This window comes from Coenobita brevimanus, chromosome 92, assembly GCF_032717465.1.
Source record: "Coenobita brevimanus isolate Jiangsu-jjx chromosome 92, ASM3271746v2, whole genome shotgun sequence".
In the NCBI taxonomy this organism is placed as follows: domain Eukaryota; kingdom Metazoa; phylum Arthropoda; class Malacostraca; order Decapoda; family Coenobitidae; genus Coenobita; species Coenobita brevimanus.
The window spans coordinates 32,524,758-32,541,381 of NC_137045.1; the positions used below are offsets into that span (position 1 = coordinate 32,524,758).

At 44.0% G+C, this 16,624-nt stretch overlaps 1 pseudogene; it reads left to right on the forward strand.

The window, feature by feature from the left end:
- Window positions 1–10,151: 10,151 nt before the first annotated feature.
- On the forward strand, window positions 10,152–10,270 carry LOC145412336 (5S ribosomal RNA; annotated as a pseudogene).
- The last annotated feature ends 6,354 nt before the right edge of the window (window positions 10,271–16,624 follow it).

Consider the following 16,624-nt stretch of genomic DNA (forward strand, 5'->3'; position numbering starts at 1 on the left):
AGCGTTGTGGTGTTGATGTGGATGTGATAGGAAGCGTTATGAGGAACACACTGAGGTGGTTTGGCCATGTGGAGAGGATGGAGGGTGAAAGACTGACGAAGAGAGTGTATGTGAGTGAGGTGGAGGGGGAAAGAGGGAGGGGGAGGCCGAGGATGAGATGGAGAGATGGGGTGGAGAGGTATATGAGGGAGGGGGGTGTGAGTTGGGAGCAGGGGAGTGAAATGGCGGGGGACAGGGCGACTTGGAGGCGATTTGTTTGTGGCCACCCCAAACGGGATTGAGGCGTCTGGCAATAGATAGATAGATAGATAGATAATATACATTGACACACACACACACATATATTTATATATATTGAGATATATATATATATATATATATATATATATATATATATATATATATATATATATACACACACACACACATCCATGCATATGAACATACACACTTTCATGCACACATATATATATATATATATATATATATATATATAGATATATATATATATATATATATATATACTGTATATATATATATATATATATATATATATATATATATATATATAATAATTTTTATTTTATTTTTTTTTGTATTTTTATTTTTATTATATATTTTTTGTAATTTTTTATATTTTTAACCTTATATTACTTATAAACAAAAATGGCTAATATAAAGTCCCTAAAACTAATCACCTAACAGACAAATCGCTAACCTATACTAAGTCCTAAGAGACAAATAACTAGACCTACATTAATGGTAAAAAAGCCTCGACCAAGAGAACACCATCGACTGCAGATATGTAATACCATTCTACATTACATACCTGCACTCACCACCTGGTGACTGTCAGTCGAGGCACAACCTAATATAGGGGACATCAATATATGAAAGGGAACCAGATGAGTCAGGAACAGTTCCATATACGTCAACTGTCGTCCCTAATTAGAATAACTTAAGCAAGATGGTACAATGTATTTACATAATTTATACAAAAAGTGAAGAACCTCGCCCGGCAGACCACCATCGACTGCAAGTGCCCAATACCTTCCTATATTGCACACTTGCACTCATCAGCTGGTGACTGTCAGGCGAGGAACTTGGCTAAATGTAGGGGACATCTATATTAGAAATAGATCAGTGGGAGGAGGAACTATTTCAAATATGTCAACTGTCAACCCTAATTAATATTACAATATATACATATTTACCAATGATAAAAACCATAACCACACAGTAAAAAAGTCACATCACTCTGATCAGTCCGGTCTCTCTCAAGAAAGCCATCAATTTATCAGTCATAACAATGTCCCCATCACCGAGGATGGTGGAAAGGGAGAAGAGGATGCTTGCTGCGCCGCAGTAATTTATAAGTGAAGCACGTTCACGAATAAACCGCCGACAGCGCAGGATGATATGACTGATAGATAACACCGCATCACAGATGTCACAGTGCGGTGGGAAGCGTCTTTCCATATAAGGTTTCATATGTCTTAAAATGGTGGCATTGAGCCGTAACCGTGCCAACACTTTTTCTTCCAGGCGACTGGGACGGTTGGCAGTGTCCCAGTCGCCCAGGTACGGCTTACAAGTTGGAATATTTAGTCTGGTCCACTGACCTTTCCACAGAAGATTAATTGATTTCTTTCCGAGAGAGAGACTCGACCGTAGATCACGAGGAACGTCCCAAGTCTCCTCGAGCTCTACAGCCGAATTTGCAAGTAAGTCAGCCTGCTCATTGCCATAGATACGACAGTGACCAGGCACCCAGATCAGCGTGAATGACTTGTTGCATGAATGCAGCTTATTAACAATGCTGCCCTGGATCTCGTGCGAGTCCGTAGTGCAAGAAGCAATTGCCTGAAGGGCTGATTTCGAGTCTGAAAATATGACAAATGAGTCATGCCTAGAATTGAGAGCATAGTCTATGGCTTTGTCAATAGCAAAAAGTTCGGAGGTAAACACAGATGTATGAGTCGGCAACCGATACCTGAGGGCACATTCAGTCGACCACACACTTGCACCCACACATTCACTCGACTTGGAGCCGTCGGTGTACAAGTGATGGGACCCTTATGTGAAGAATTATGATGTTACGAAACAAGTGGTGGACCTCCGCCTCCGGCGCCTTGGCCTTTGGTGCAGGGAGCCATGTAACATCAACAGTAAAGCCGGGTGGCTCCCAAGGCGCTATATTTTTTAACACCAACTTGTCACAGTCACTGGGGTCCACACCAAGCTCCTGAGTCAGTAAGTGGAGGCGAACGGCAAGTGGCCGACGCACCCCCTGCAGAAGGTGGTGGTATTGACGCAGGGGGGCTACAGGCCACATTGCCGATATTACTTTTCCTGAATGTTCGTAACCCGTATGATAATGCCAGGTGGTCACGGTGGATACGGAGGGGAGGCACATTTGCCTCCACTTCCATACGAGCTACACGGGTACACAGGACAGCTCCAAGACATATTCGCAAACATTTATTCTGTAACACATCCAATCCTTTCAGCGTGGCATCGAATGCCGAACCATACACCTGTGCACCATAGTCTAGCTTTGATCGAATAAGGGACTTATACACCATTAATAATGATTTTCTGTCGGCACCCCAGGTAGTACCCGCTAGGTACTTGAGGACATTTAACGGTTTATCACAACGAGCAAGCAAAGTATTTACATGAAGTTCAAAATTCATTCTGCAATCAAAATATATTCCTAAAATCTTTACAGAATTTTGAAAAGGTACCGCCTGATTATCCAAAGTTAAGCACAAATTAGGTACGTTACGATTAGTGAAGACTACAGCGGCACACTTACGGACGGAAAACTTAAATCCACACTGCAAGGCCCATTGGTGGACGGAGTCAAGGGCTCCTTGAATCCGCCCAGCCGAAAATTGTGCATTACGGGAGGAGTGCCATATTGCACAATCGTCAGCATAGAGCGAGTATTTAAGATTCCTCGGGATGGGAGCTGATGAAAGAATATCATTGATCATAATACTAAATAAAGTAGGACTAAGCACACTTCCCTGTGGCACCCCGTTTTCCTGGATAAATATATCCGATGTTACGTTACGGGGCAATTTGACAGAGAAAGTCCTGTTCCTTGAGAAATTTGAAATAAAAATAGGCAAATTTCCTCTTAAACCATAAGCATAGAGCTTCATTAGTATACCGTGTCACCATGTCATGTCATAGGCTTTATGGATATCCAAGAACACACCTATCATGAATTCTTTATTGACAAATGCCTCTGCAATACAATGCTCCAAATTCATTAAATGATCTGAACTTTTGTATTTTCGGAAGCCACATTGTTGATCATTTAACAAATTCTTCGACTCTAAAAGAAAAAGAAGCCTATTGTTTACCATACGTTCCATGACCTTACATAGACAAAAAGTCAACACAATAGGACGAAATGAAGTGGGATTCATAAGACGACCAGCCTCTTTGGGTATCGGTATGACGTGCGCTAAGTGCCATGAGTTTGGGAACGTTCGAGATGCCCAAATCTCGTACAATGCTAACATCTTAATCAGGTTGTCCTGATTAAGATGCTGGATCATACCGTACGTGATGGTGTCTGGTCCAGGGTTGGAGTCTTTACAGGATTTAAGGGCAAGGTGCAGTTCATCTAGCATAAACTCTTGGTTGTACAGGGAGTCTACGTCTTCTGTGGCAAAGTCTAATATCTGTAGCTCAGCCGTGCGTTTATGGTGTTGAAAACGCGGATCATAATTGGCTGAGCTACTTACATGAGAAAAACTCCTGGCGAGGATGTTAGCAAGGCCCACGGGCTCGTCATAGATGGTGTTATTCACCTGCAGGGTGGTCACAGGGAAGTATGGGCGTTTATTATGTAATATTCTTATAGTGGACCAGACTTTATGTAATGGTGTTGTACGAGTCACCGTGGACATAAAGGACCGCCAGGAGTCACGTTTAGCCCTTCTTATTATTCTCCTTGCCTCAGCCCATGCCTGTTTGTATGCAATAAAATTATCCTCAGTGGTCTGACTATCAAAAATCCTGTATCTCCTACTGCGTTTTCTTAATGCTTGTCGGCAATCCGGCGTCCACCAATGTGCTCTATGCTTCACATGAACTGTAGAAGTCTTGGGAATAGCAGCCTCAGCTCGTGTAATATGGATTGGGTTATATTTTCGACCTTAACATCTATGGTCTCCCCAGACATATCTAAATTGGCGATCCTTGAGAAGGATCCCCAATCTGCTTTCTTATAGTTAAATTTTGGAGGTGGAGGGTCCGAAATGATGTCGCGTGTATAAGAAAGACAGATGGGTAAATGATCACTTCCCAAGGAGTCGTTGTAAGGGTCCCATGAGAAATCTTGATGTATACCAGGGGAGGCCAAAGATAAGTCAATGGCCGAAAAGTTACAAGTACGATCATCTACACGAGTCGCTCTACCATCGTTCAGAAGACAGAGGTTGGACTGTAGTATTAGGTCGGCTACTTGCCTCCCACGACCATCAATCCTCAAGCTACCCCGTTGATAGTGATGGGCGTTAAAATCGTCCAACACTAACTTATTCCCAGGCAGATGTTCAAATAGTGAATTTAAAGCATCACTATAAATGGGGCCATGCGGAGGACAGTAGAGAGAGCAAATAGACAGATACGTGTTATTAAATTTTACTCTGCACGTGACAGCTTCCAGAGTAGAATTTAGAATCATTTCCGTTTGTGGGTGTGATTTTTGTGTGTAAATGGCAACTCCGTGACCTTCATATCTTCTATACAAGTGGTAGTGTTGGAACTGTAGAGGATCAGGGTGATCCTCCTGGCACATCTCCTGTAAACAAATAACATCTGGCCTGTGTATTGACAGCAAGATTGCTATATTTGGTAACTTATTCTTGACACCTCTACAGTTCCACTGCAATAGAGTGAATGCGGTGGTTTAAGACTTTCGAGGGTGGCCAGTGTGCTTAGTTTTTTTATGCCCCCCGCGACCAGGCGAGTGGCTACCGGGAGACCTTTCCCGGTTCTTGTTCATGGAGACTTCCATATTTTCGTCAATGATAAGGCTCCCAGACTCCACCGAGGAAGAGCTATTCTTTCTCTCCCTCGCTGGACCACGAGCGGGAAGGATATGAGGGCGTGACTGCTTAGTGAGGGTGGTCAAATTCATTTTGTTAGACTTGTCAGGCTTCTGTTCTGGTCGCACTGACTGTGAAGGAGCAGCGGCAGCCTGAGAGTATGATGTAGCAACAGGGATGTCCGTAAGAGAGTTGGAACGTACAGGAGGCTTAGACTGAGAGGTAGGGCGTGGGGCATGAGGAGCGAATGTAAGGTCAATCTGTGTCTCAACGGTGCACATCACGGGACGGGACACAACCGCCGATGCATAGGAGATATTTATTATGTTTGGGAGTTGCATGCAACTCCTTCACCTTCTTCCTTGCATCGTAAAAGGAAATGCCTTCAGTTGCCTTCACTGTGCAGACCTCTTTCTCCTCCTTCCACTTGGGACAAACCTTCGAGGAAGTGGAGTGAGCATCCTTTTAGTGAAAGCAGCACTCAGTCTCGGATGTACAGTTGTCAGCAGAGTGACCTACAGCTGCGCACTTGCCACACACGATGTTGGAAGCCCGACAAGCCTTTTCGTGGTGTCCATAGAGTTGACACTTTGCACAACGAAGGGGGTTCGGGATGTATGGTCTGACATTTACTATTTCATATTCAACTTTCACATTGGTTGGGAGAGAGACTTTTCCAAACGTCAAAACAACTGTTGCTGTCTTCGTCCTTATGCCTTCCGAAAATCTTGTGATGAATCTGGCCTCTATTACATCTTGCTGAGCAAGTTCCTGTACGATTTCTTCCTCCTCCATAATCACAAGATCCTTGCAGGTGATAACACCCTTGCAGGAATTCATGGCGTACGGGATCGTTGTTTGGACATCGTGATAGTGGAACTTCCTCATTTTAAGCAAATCCTTGACCTGAGCTGAATTCTTGGTTTTTACGAGAAGGTCTCCACTCGCAAGTTTTTTCACTTGTTCCACCCCTCCTGCACACCCATCAATCACCTTCTTGATGATGAAGGGATTGAGGCTGGACAGGGGAGTGGAACCAACCGCATGAATCTGTACAAACTCGGTGTTTTTTTTATGTCAAGCCGGGTACATGTCTGGGGCCGTTCAGTCTTGATTCAGTCTGTCCGTGCAGCAGTCGGGGGTCGGTCAGGACTACCTCCCCCCCTGAAGGGGGGGAGGCAGTAGGGGTCCACCATAATTACCACTTCCCCCTAAAGGGGGAAGTGGGAAGAGGGAGAAAAACGAGCAAGGGACGAATGACCGGGGTCCAGACACCTAAGTCTGAGGTTGCCCTCTCAATCACTTCCCCCCTCTGACTTCCTCATGGCTGACATTAAAATTTCTTCAGTTGATGTATTTTCTGCCATTACTGGCCTCAGTACTAACAAGGCATATGGGCTTGATGGGGTCCCTCCTGTTGTTCTCAAAAACTGTGCTTCTGTGCTTACACCCTGCCTAGGCAAACTATTTCGCCTTTGTCTGTCAACTTGTACCTTTCCTTCTTGCTGGAAGTTTGCTCTCATTCAGCCAGTCCCAAAGAAGGGTGACCACTCCCAACCCTCCAACTATCGTCCAATTGCTTTAACGTCCTGCATTTCAAAAGTTTTCGTGTCAATTCTTAATAGAAAAATTTTAAGGCATCTTTCCTATCACAACCTTCTTTCCGATCGTCAGTATGGGTTCCATCAGGGACGCTCCACTGGCGATCTTCTCACCTACCTTTCAGACTCCTGGTCATCCTCCTTTCGGGACTTTGGCGAAAGCTTTGCCATTGCACTTGACATCTCAAAGGCTTTCGATCGAGTCTGGCATAAATCTTTAATTTCCAAACTGCCCTCCTACGGTTTCTATCCTTCTATCTGTGCCCTCATCGCTAGCTTCCTTTCTGGTCGTTCTATAGCTGCTGTCGTAGACGGCCATCGTTCTTCTCCTAGATCTATTAACAGTGGTGTTCCTCAGGGCTCTGTCCTATCACCAACTCTCTTCCTTTTATTCATCAATGATCTTCTAAGCTGTACATCTAACCCTATCCACTCATACGCTGATGACTCCACCCTTCACCTTTCCATTCGGTTCCCGCAACGCCCATCTCAACAGTTACTTCAAGAAACAAGGGATGAGGCTATGGCACACCTAATGTCTGACTTGGCTCATATCTCTGACTGGGGTAAAAATAATATGGTTGTCTTTAATGCATCTAAGACTCAGTTCTTACACCTATCAACCCGACAAAATCTTCCACAGGTATACCCACTAATGTTTAATAATATTCAGATTAATCCTGCATCATCCTTGAACATGCTTGGGGTTTCATTTACTCGGGACTTATCTTGGAAAGATCATATTACATCTCTTGTAAAATCTGCTTCCAAGAGATTGGGTGTGCTAAGCCGACTCCGCTCTTTCTTTACCCCTGCACAATTGTTGACTCTATACAGGGGTTTTATCCGCCCCTGTGTGGAGTACAACTCTCATGTGTGGGGAGGCTCCCCACATACAGCTCTTCTCAATAGGGTGGAGTCAAAGGCTTTTCGTCTCATTATCTCTCCTCCTCTTACTGACTCCCTTCAACCTCTGTCTCTTCGCCGCACTGTTGCATCTTTATCTCTTTTCTATCGCTACTTTAATGGTCACTGCTCCTCTGAACTGTCTGCTTGCATTCCTCCACCTCTACGACGGGCGCGTAGCACCCGTCTGGCAGCAAACTCTCATCCCTTTTCTGTCCAACTCTCTAATGCAAGAGTTAACCGTTACTCCCAGTCTTTCATTTATGCAACAGGTCAGCTCTGGAACTGTCTCCCTCTGTCTGTATTTCCTTCTGCCTATGATCTCCAGTCTTTCAAACGTAGTGTGTCCAGGCATCTCAAAATGATCGGATCTTGAATTTGGCTCTCTATTGTATTTTGTTTTTCTCTTGGAGGGAACTGTTACTGCGGGCTCATGGCCTTTGGTTCCTTCTTCCTCGCATTAAAAAAAAAAAAAAAAACACTCCTGGGAGGCCCGACCGTGTTTATTCACGCCCAAGAGCGATCAGTGGGGGGGACCCTCCGTGGGCGATAAGCAAAGGTAAACTCAGAAACAGACACAAACACCTATTGTATCTCTAAATAGGGAGGGGAGGAAAATGAATACTAGCTATCATAACTTTATTGAAAAACGCCCTAGTGGCGAACAAAACAAAAAGCTAATGCCGGTGAGGCAACCCTGCAGCTAGAGGAGAGCTCAGAAACACGTCTTCCTTCTCCACGACCATTCATCAAAGTCCAAGTAATCAGACACTGCACAGCTACTCTTATAAGCAGGGTGCATTCCTTGAACCCAGAGAAACCTGAACCGGTGAATATGAGGCACCACACGTGAATGTCTTGTTTGCCCAACAGATGGTGCTGAGCCATGAGTTGAAGGCATTTGTTTAGAAACAGCATAATTATAAGCATCGTTACATATGTCCTGCAGCAAAATATTCTGCACTTAGGTTATGGATGATGTAATTATGGAGTCCAAACTTGCCACCGCCTGAGGACTCGAGATTAAAAATCCAGGTGAAAGTAATGGCTAGTCTAAGCTGCCTAACACTTCTGCCATTGGATATTTCTTTCTCCTGTTTCGGGGAGATATAGAGCTCATCACTACATCTTAAAGCAGACAAATAGATAAAAAGACACAGATAAAAGGACACAGAGAGACTGGCAAACATATTTTCTGATTCAGAACAGCTGAGTTTTCTTTTTCATTTTGCTTCTTCGAAGGAACACTGCCATGACGTGTCGAAGAAGCTTATGCATCCCAGTGATCAGTTGAGCTATGATGGTCATATGCAACCATACATATCAAAATTCGTAATTGCATCTACTCATCATCATAGTCTTTATGATACCAGTTTATTCCATAAACCACCCCCATTTAACGTTTTACTCTCCCTCCTGTACCCACTTTCTCCTCATACTCGCTACAGGGGGCGATATCTATTGGCCTCTGGTGGCACTTTTTTTTTACTGCTCTGAAGACTGAACCCTGCGAGATTTATAGTAGGTTTCATAGAGACAGTGGACTATTGTGTTCGATAGTACCTTCAGTTGTACCAATTGTAGGCCCAGATTCATCTGAAACGTGAACCTGATGGACTGCAAGCCGAAGTTGTTCCTCTGTAGTCCATCATCATCTTTGGGAGATCAGGGGGAAGCTAGGGGACATTTCATTGACCGGGTAGCAGAGCCGCTCTTTATATCAACGCCGCACCATAAAGCCTTCCAGCTCTAGCACCATGTGCCAGTAACATGCTGTTACTCCTCCAGAGAAAGTTAGTTGCCCAGTGTATTAAGAAATGACGTAATACATGAATTCCTTATTCCACTTACTAAGAACTGTGTTTATTTCCATTATGTCAACGAAATTAAAATTGTAATGTGGAGTGTGATATAAGTGAAGCAAATGCATGTTTTTAATCACAACTCCGAACACCATAAAAATTTATTTCAAAATTTCTACAAACAAAATTCCCTTCTTAGTGTATCTTCGTCTACCCTACCTATAAACATTATTTGAAAGGTAAAATAGACTATTTTTAGGTGGTGTGGTTCGGTGATATAACGACGAGAAAAAGTATACATCTCTCTCTCTCTCTTTATATATATCATCATCATCATCAGCCGTTTGAGTATCCACTGCAGGACCGGCCTATCCCGACCGAAATCGGGACGATACAGCCAATGTATCTCTACCAAGTGGCTTAGGCTGTCTGGTAGAGACTGTATATAGGGTGAGAAGTGCTTCTCAGTGTGGTGTTGGAGTGGCTTTGGATGTGTGTGTAGTCTGTGAACCAAGTGTAATCGGCCAGCGCAAGCCGACTGGGTGCAAGCATACTTTATAGTATGCGACACTGTTCAACCACAGCACCCCTTGTGTCCGTCAATGCAGTAAGTGGCCGGTTGAACACTCCCTAAGTTTATTACCCTGGCAGGACGCGAACCGTGGTTCACCCATGTAAGAACCGCACACTGTACCACTGTACCACATAGTCTCTTCTTTACATATATATATATATATATATATATATATATATATATATATATATATATATATATATATATATATACCACGTTGAGTACACCGCTTCCCATCCGATCAGCGAAGTTAAGCAATGTTGGGTCTGGTTAGTACTTGGATGGGTGACCGCCTGGGAACACCAGATGCTGTTGGCATCCCTACGTGTCAAGTGGGGTTGGTGGAGGATTAGTGTCCCTCCCTGTAAAACAATTAACTCTAAGCCCTTGGCCACCCCGTTTGGGATACATGGCGTCTGGCAATGAATGAATGATATATATATATATATATATATATATATATATATATATATATATATATATATGCGCATGGGTCTAAGGAGGCATACAAGGCCAAGAACTTGGTTCAGTATGGAAAGAAAAATATTTAAGAACTAGGTGTGGAACTTACATGAGAGAAAATGGCTACGTATCGTATCAGCCATCCAGCTATGAACGAGTATAGCCAGACGCCGTACTCCCGTAAAGAGTGGCCAGAAGCGAATCACCTCCATGCCATCCTGCCTTCCGCCATCATGATGCCCTCGCTCCAGCTCCATCATATCCTTCTATCTCATCCTCGGTCTCGCCCTTCCCCTTTCCTTCATTTATAAACGCTCTTCTAGTCAGTGTTTTAATAACCATCCTCTCCGTATGCCCCAAAATGGAAGTCAATGGATAACATATTCATGAATGGAGATGCACATGGCATTGGTTACATCCCTTGTGTGCGTGTGTGTGTGTGTGTGTGTGTGTGTGTGTGTGTGTGTGTGTGTGTGTAAGATGCATCTGGTATCTTTGAAAGTTTGAAATTTGAGCCAGTCGATGCATAGCCCAATGGTATGGACGATCTTATGTTTTGGGGTTTTCTTTTTTTACCAAAAAACAGAAATTTTCTTCTAAAATGATTGTTAACAAGTAGTTATGGCAAAAGTGCACATATAAAAGATGTAAAACGCACAGAAACAAGAAAGCATTCAGAATGGGAGGAGAATTGGAGAGCTATACCCGTTACTACATTTCACACGGTAGCCACAGACTTGTAGCTGGTGGAATGTAGTAATGGGTATAGGTCTCCAAATCTTGTCCCATCCTGAATGCTGTCTTGTTTCTGTGCTTTTTTCATCGCTTATCTATGCATTTTTCCCATTCCTACTTCTTAACAATCATTTTAGAAGACAATTTTTGTTTTCTTGTTTTTGAACTTTTTGTGGAATTATAATTACGCATCTTGTTCGTATTTGTAGTTAGCTGTTTTCCGAAGAGGGGCACTACCCCTCCGCCAACCCACTTGTTGTCACGAAGGAAACACTTGTTGGTACATGGATGGGATTATCAAAGAAATACAAGGTAGGGTAGTGATGTTGGAGCTGCCCTAAAGAGAGAGGGCAGTGTTTGGAAACTCCCTGTACTGTTGTTTGCAGATGATACTGTGTTGTTAAGTGAAAACGAAGGGAAGCTGCAAGGCTTGGTGGATGAGTTTGGGAGAGTATGTAAGAAATGGAATCTAAAGGTGAATGTAGGGAAGAGTAAAGTTATGGTCTTCGAGAAAGGTGGTTTGTGAATGTACAGTGAAGTTGGATGAGGAGGAAATGGAAAATGTGAGTGCGTTTAAGTACTTGGGTAGGGTGATGAGTAAGGATGGAAGTATAGAGGGTGAAGTGCATGAAAGGAGACAACAAGGAAGAAAGGTTGCTGGTTTCTTGAAAGCAGTGATAAGAAACAGGGAAGTGAGCATGGAAGTGAAAAAGTTACTACATGACAGTATTGTGACACCAACTCTAACGTATGGAAGTGAAGCTTTGACCTTGTTGGAGGGATAGAAGTCAAGAGTGAAGCTGTGGAAATGAATTATTTTTTTAGAGGAGCATGTGGAGTCACATGGAGAGACAGACTGACAAATGAAGATGTGAAGGATCGTTATGGTGTGGATGTGGATGTGATAGGAAGCATTAGGAGAAGCACACTGATGTGGTTGGTCATATGGAGAGGATGGAGAGTGAGAGACTAACGAGGAGAGTGTATGTGAGTGAGGTGGAGGGGGGGAAAGGGAGGGGGAGGCCAAGGATGAGATGGAGGGATGGAGTGGAGAGGTATATGAGAGAGATGGGTGTAAGCTGGGAGCAGGGCAGTGAAATGGCGGGGGACAGGGGGACATGGAGGCGATTTGTTTGTGGCCACCCCTTACGGGATTAAGGCGTCCGGCAATAGATAGACAGATACATATTTACACATAATGCATGAGTTAGATTTGGATTGTTTCATGCATAACATACTGAAATACTAAAACCAAAGTGCCTTCCTGTGAAAAGAAATGTTTTGGTACGTTCTTTAACTGTATGGGAGTTGTAGCTAACTAACATTGCGCAAAAAGGCATACTTACGGGTGACCACGATGCGGTTTTCAGGCCGTATCTAGCGAACCATAGCCTGAAAGCATTTCTAACCATGAGAAGAAACATCTACGCTCGCGTACACCTTTTTGGAGTTATGACTGAAGAAGAATGAAAGAAAGAAAGAAAGACGAAGAAAATGGATATTTTTTCGATTCAATTTTGCGACTCCTACGAAGGTTAGCAAGACTTTGCGAGTAGTTTTGCACTTGAATAGCGAAGGTCTTCCAGTTCATAAGTTTAGTACTAAGCTTTGCGACCGTTTTCACGCGAATGCTCCCATACCCTATCGTATGGGACTCCAGTCTGAACCTTCGCCAATCCTACTTAAGGAGTGCTACAGCACTCCGTGATATCTAAATCCAACCGTTAAATTTTTTAGCTTGGAGGATGATCATGGCCATGATGATAAAGATTATTATCATGATGGGGTTTGGATGATGGTGCTGGTTGTGGTAGTGGTGGTGGTGATGATACGTGACAGAGTGAGACTTGACACCCAAGACTATGGCATGATAACAATATGTGAATGTGAGAAAGGGGGTATTGTAAAGTTATAATAATAATAACAATAATAATAGTAATAATAATAATAATAATAATAATACGAGCTCTGTTCAGAAAGTATGAGACCTTAGGCTCTAAAAAGTAAACAGCTAACCTGTTGAGCTAGGACACTAATCCCCTTCAAAGTAGGCCCCTTCTGACTTAGCACATGTAGCCTAGCGTTCTCTCCACTGCCTGAAACATTTTTCAAGGTTGGTTTTGGGTATCCTCTGCAGGTGTTTCATCTCATTCTTCATGATCTCCTGTCTCGGATGAACGTTGTTCAAGATATGTTGGAGTGTGAAAATTGCGATGCACACTTTCTGAAGACTGTTTTCACTGGAGATGAGACTTAGATTTTTTTTTTCTTTTTTTAGCCTATCGACCATTGGAGCCAAAGCCCCTGGTCATTAAGGCCATATATGTATATATATATATATATATATATATATATATATATATATATATATATATATATATATATATATATATATATATATATATATATATATATATATATATATATATATATATATATATATATATATATTTTTTATTTATTTATTTATTTTTTTTTGGGGGGGAGGGTTATATTTTTTAGACCTTATGTTACTTGTAAAGAAAAACCTAATTTAACCTGAGACGTCCCATCAACGTATGGATACGTTGCAACATTTTGCATTTGCCAGTCCCGTCGACGTACTGGTACGTTTTGCAATTGCAAGTTGCATAATTTCCACAATTTTCAAAATTCACATGAGATTTTTGGTACGTAGCGTCGCATGACCTTCCCCTACCTACCATCAGGCAGGGACACTCGGCGACCCCGTGCGACCTGCGCTCACCTGCAGTTCGGTCACTCACCTGTTAGCAACGGTCCTGCTCAGACATGGCACATAGAGGTCTCTCGGAGGAGGAAATTCAAGCCGCCCTGGATGCCTTTACTGGCGATAGTGATTCGTCACTCGATGACGAGGAGATGGACAAAGATTATGTCCAACTAGAGGATGTGGAAAGTAGCAGCAGTGATGAGGAAGTCCCGTCCCCCAGGAAGTGGCGCTACGTGACTTATCGTGCTGCAGGAGAGGGTCAGGCTGCACAAAAACAACGTGCAAGATCCTCTAGCCAGCCCCTACATGACGTGGAGCCCGATTTCGAGGACGAGGACGAGGATGAGGACATAGCCGTGGGACGTGCTGCCACGTGGTACGGCCGTGAGGTTATTACTCATCGTGGCCCAGAGCACACATCACATCGTTCTAACAGGTATGGGCTTAGTGTTTTGTTTGGGGATGGTGGAAGTGGTGTTGAGGGAGTGGGGAATGAAAGGGAAAGTGTTGGGAGGAGTGTGGAAAGTGAGAGTGGCGGGAGTGAGTCACGTGGTGGTGTGAGGCGGCGGGGCTTATCACTTGGGGCAGTGAGGGTGGGTGGTGAATCATGTGGTGTGGTGATGGAGCAGGGAGGTGAGGAGGAGCCACTCCCCAGCACGTCTTATGCTCCCCAATATTCCTGGGCTTCCTCCCCACAGCCCCCTGATGTTCCCCAAGGCCGTAAGGGTAAGGGAAAGGGGAAGGGTAAAGGCAGAGGGAAGAGGAGTGCGAGTCGGGAAGCCCTACGCACTCCTCCTCCCCAACCTCCCCCACCATCATCTCCTCCCCACCCTGATGAAGGCGACGATGGGAACGAGCGGGACGAGGAATTTGTGGCATGGAATTGGGAGGATGGGAGTGATTTTACTCCCCTCATTCACCCATTCACTGAGCAGGGGGGTGCTGGCTGCATTGCTCCCGGTATTCACCCTAATTCAACCAGGCTGGATTTTTTTCCACCTTTTCTTCAGTGAGGCTTTTGTGGAGGAAATAGTGGATCAAACAAACTGGTTCGCTAACAGCCAGCGGCGTGAGAGTGAAAGACAGGGCACGAGGAGCAGGCATTCTATCCTCTATGATTACTCAGTCTCCCTTGCAGAAATGTTTTTGTTTTTGGCGTTGGTACTTTCGATGGGTATTGTACGAAAGAACCGAATTCCTACATACTGGACCAGGGACCCTATTATGCTTACACCAATATTTGGCCAAGTAATGAGCCGTAATCGGTTTCAGCAAATTCTAAGCCGCCTCCATTTCTATGATGCTGATGATCCTGCAAATGCTAATGACACAGATAAGATGAGGCGAATTAGGTTGGTTTTTGATCACCTAAGGGAGACATTCCGTTCCTCATTTTATCCCTATAGGGACCTCGTCATAGACGAGAGTCTCGTGTTGTGGAGAGGCAATATTTCATTTCGGCAGTACATACCCAGCAAAAGGCACCATTTTGGGTTCAAGATCTTTGTTATGTGTGACTGCAGGACTGGGTATGTGCAAGAGATAGTCTTGTATACCGGTGCACAGACAGACATAATAGAAGATCAGAGTATTGGTCTGTCGGGAGCAATGGTAAAACCAATGATAGAAGACTATCTTCATCGTGGTCACGTCCTTTACCTTGACAATTGGTACACGAGCCCTCTTCTCGCTCGATATCTACACAGGCATGACACGGGGATATGTGGGACCGTCAAGGTGAACCAGCGTCACATGGTCAAGGTGGGGGAGAAACTTGACAGGAATGAGGTTGTCTTCTTCCAGGCAAACAATATCCTTGCAACAGTGTGGAACCACAATAGAGAAGTCCGCCTCTTGTCCACGGTTCACTGCCCCTTGATGCACCGTACAGAGTCGGTAGATTATCGGAGCGAGAATAGGCGCCACGTATGGAAACCTCAATGTGTGCTTGATTATAATATCAACATGCGCCTGGTGGACCAGTCAGACTCCATGATATCCACTGTCGAGTGTACCAGGACCACGATGAAGTGGTACAAAAAAACTATTCTTTCACCTGCTTGACATTACTGCCCTGAATTGCCACCACCTTCACGCAATGACAACAGGAGTTCAGGAAACCTTTGAAGGGTTTGTGAGGGAGCTGACACGAGAGATTGTTGCAAGATATGCGGTTGAAAGGCCCCAACACCGAACCCGCACAGCCCCAGGTGCCCACCCTCCCCTGAGATTATCCGCCCGCCATTTCCCCACTCCCATACCTCCCCAAGCAAATAGACCTAGGCCCCAACGCAGGTGTCACGTGTGTAGCAATTCCCGCATGAGACCCACCACTCAGAGAAGGACACCCGCTATGAGTGTGTTCAGTGTGACATGGGTCTGTGTATTCACCCATGTCTCAGTGAATTTCACACGCTCCTGGACTTCTGATAAGGTGTGAATGCGATAGGACGCTGATACTCTGAAATAAATGCGACAAACAGACGCTCAGTGTAATTATAAGGCCCGTAGATCTGTAAATAGTAGTATGGAAGTGAAAACGGGTGTAATATAAGTGGAAAATTATTATGTAAGTGTATGAATATTATCTAAGTGGAAACATACCTTGCGAGGGTATTTTGATGCGATATTCAGACGCTCAGTGGAATAAATAAGGCCCGTAAATATGTAAATAGGAGTCTACAAGTGAACACGGGTGTAATATAAGTGGAATATTAGTATGTAAGTGTATGAGTATTATGTTG